The sequence below is a fragment of the Pseudophryne corroboree genome, chromosome 8 (genome assembly GCF_028390025.1).
Source record: "Pseudophryne corroboree isolate aPseCor3 chromosome 8, aPseCor3.hap2, whole genome shotgun sequence".
NCBI classification, from domain to species: domain Eukaryota; kingdom Metazoa; phylum Chordata; class Amphibia; order Anura; family Myobatrachidae; genus Pseudophryne; species Pseudophryne corroboree.
In genome coordinates this window covers 76,199,001-76,202,725 of record NC_086451.1, presented here as the reverse complement: position 1 = coordinate 76,202,725, position 3,725 = coordinate 76,199,001, and positions in this window count along the sequence as shown.

Genomic DNA, 3,725 nt, shown 5'->3' with positions numbered 1-3,725 from the left:
CCGTACTCTGTCCGAGACACGTGTACAAAGACTGTACGTCCGCATCCCTACAAACCATGCAGAGCAGACTTCATCTAATCAGCATACAAATAGGGTTTCTAGTGTATCCTGCGACCAGGAAAGGGTTCACGCAGGGTACCTGTCCGCCCTTTTGCTGATAGATAAAGTCTGTTGTTACCTGCTAGGCTGCGGGTATGAGGAAAAACCGGACGATGCTCCCAATTGATAATGTCGATATTATCTTACACCATAAAGCTATACCTTTAAACACACTCTTACCACGGAGCCGCTACGGCCGTTATACTTTAAGATACACGCTACGCACTTTGTACGCTATTTGCGTACAGAGTCCCGTATGTTGTACGGACTTAGCGTACACACGCCGCGCTGGGGTACAAAGTACGCACAGCGCGTACACACTCAATTGATAAACTTTAAACCTTGTTAGTAATGCAATGCAGTGATGTTAACCTTAAACCTTACGCAGCGCTGATGGTATAAAGTACCCGCAGTGCGTACACACCTTATCAATACACTCTTAAACCTTATACAGTTAAATACAGTTTAAACCTTAGCAGGGAAATGAGGACACAACACCGATATGTAGTTAACCGCTGGGTTCTAACACCACAGTGGATTATTTGAAAGGGGATAACAGTACAAATCATACACTACAAGGCTAATAAGATAAATCTATAACAGAATAATGGCTACAGTCAATGTACATACGTGAGAATAATCGCGTGCGCTTCCCGGTCCGGTCCTCAGTCATCACGGGTGATGACCTTCAGAGTCTGTGATAGTGACCTGGCCTGCAGCTTGCTATTTATTCAGTAGATCAAGACATAATACAATAGACACTGTGTGCTCTTCTTCCATTGGTTCGGGGGTGGGACATATCCTGTGCACCGGGGACCATTGGTCAGTTCAAGAAGTGGGCGATGGCTAGGACTTGAGATGTGGTTTCTGTTGTTTACATCTGAGTTCCCGCCCCATGATCAGTTAAACCCATCACATTAATCATACATAAATCTGGTATTATTAATAACTTAATGAGGTAATATATAATAATTTTCTTATTCCCACCAGATTAATGTTTACGTGACTCTGAACAATATGATCCCACACATGATATGATTATCTATTTCAATCCTCAAGATATACATATATCTATATATATATATATATATATATATACACACACACACATACTCCTGCTATTACAATTTGTTAGGAATTATATATATTTATTCATATATATATATATATATATATATATGAACACCTACATCTCCATGGGTTTTAGACTATGAATGTTAATATCTTAGATTTCTTACTGTCTGGTCTTGTGTTGTGGTTAGCTTATTGTTAATTGATTTTCTAAACAGCTTCGGTTCCTGGGTATTGTCTATTCGTTTGTTTTTGCCTTCAGGTGAGACAATGACAATCCAGTACTCATTGTTTAAAATAGAAACTTGGCTATCCCAGTAAACAAAGGTGTTTGCCTTCTTCATAGAATTTCAAAGCTTAGTGTAAAAAAGGCCATTGTATTTTAGACTCTGGGAGTTTTAATTTATGTGTGACTGAGCTTCATGCTATTTAGAAGGACCAAGCAGACAGTGTGGGATTTTTACAATATATATATATTAGATCTATGATATATCTTTGTGGCTTTTCCATGAGAGTACAAATTCCACTGTAATTACTCGTACCACGCTCTAATGCGCCGGACCGCGGGTGCGACCATATGCAATTTGCGGTTATGTGCACGCATGGCGGACATGTGTGTGTGGTTTGTACGTGATGTGTGTACTGCAATATTTTTCGACTTTGTCACACCCCTTTCCTGTCAATCACTCACCGATTAGTAGAGCGACTGAAAAGCATCGCTCGGACCTGTGTAAAATTGCATAGTTTTGTGTGAAAATACTTAGCGCGTGCACCCTATGGCCCATACGCATGCGCAGAATCGCCCATTTCTGCTAAAAACGGCATAGAGCGAACAACTCGGAATGACCACCATAGTGTGTAGTATCTAAGAGAATTATTGTCAAGGTCCGCATTTGTGATGGCTGCAGTTTAAGGATGTAATTTCAAGGCTGTAGCTAGAACCCGAGTTTGACCTGGATTTGGACTGTGGACTACTACAGAATTTCAAATGAAACAATTTTTTCAAACTTTGCAGCTCAGGATCATTATGTGGCTTCTCCTCACCTCTGCCATGAGAACACCAGGACCAGGCCTACTACCCCTCTGACTGAGAACATCAGGACTGCCCCCGGGCCTACCCCTCAAGGGGAGCAGGCAGCTGATAGAAGAGAGCACCGGGACCAGGCTCAGCAGGGATATTTCCATCGGACATTAGTGTGCTCCCCACATTCTCACACCCACCGTCCTGCTTCAGTACGACCAGGACATAATTTTTTCAAAATAATACTTTACCCCAAAATTCCTCCATCCGTTGATAACCTGGGCAGATGAGAGATGGCTGTCTCTGGCGGCTTCCGGCTCCCCACGCCAGCATTGAAAGGCTGGCCACTGGCATCGCACGCAGGTGTCACAACTGAGGGCCTGAGCTGACGGGAGGCAGCCTCAGTTGTAGGGACTGTCACAACTGAGGGCCTGAGCTGACGGGAGGCAGCCTCAGTTGTAGGGGCTGAGGTGTAATGGAACCTGGCAGGTTGTATCAGACCCCTAGACATATAGAAGAATTGCCCGAAGGCGTGACCACGACAACCAGGAATAAAAGTCAATGATGTTTATTTATGACAACTCCGCAACACAGCAGCAGTAAAAGAAAATGTAAAAGTCAGCAAAGAATAAATACAGTTCCTGGGTACTACAGGATGGCAGGAGCCACAGGGCACTGGTAGTGTGAGACAGTTCTTATAATCTTCTAGATGGAAAGTCCTTACCAGGCCCGACTGTAGCAATGGAGATAACCCAGGATTGTACCAGCTGGTGTTCCAGGAAAAGCTGGGTTGCTGAAGATAAAACGGCTGCTGTGGATACTGGCTGGAACCAGACTGTTGTTAGCACAGAGTGGATACTGGCTGGAACCAGTTAAATAATAAATGAACTTGGGAGCGATGAAATATGAGCTGAAATGTAGAACTTGAGAGCGGAGAAATAATAATACCGGTGGAGAGTGGTAAAGTGTAGAAAGGACACCGGCCCTTTAAGAGAAGCTGTACTCTGCTGGAAGCTGGGCTGGAAGCAGGTAATGTTGTAGCTGGAAACAGATGAATCCACAATGGATTGGAGAGTCAGGCTACACCGCAGGTGGAATGCTGGTGCGGGTCTCTATGGTGGAAGTCTTGAGACAGGAGCTGGAACCTGGAAGACAATCACAGGAGAGAGACAAACAGGAACTAGGTTTGACAACCAAAGCACTGACGCCTTCCTTGCTCAGGCACAGTGTATTTATACCTGCAGCAAGGAAGGGATTGGCTAGGCAATTATGCAGATTAACAATACTGACAACAGATTGGAGGAAATGATCAGCTGACAGAATCCAAGATGGCTGCGCCCATGCAGACACTTGGAGGGAAGTTCGGTTTGTAATCCATGTGGTAATGAAAACAGTAATGGCGGCGCCGGCCACTGGAGACAGGAGACGCCAGGCTGACAAGTGCACATCCAACCACGCGGACACAGCGGAGGCCGCGGCTGACGTAATCGCCACTCTGACACTCTGCATGCAGAAGCTCAGGGACGGCGGCGGA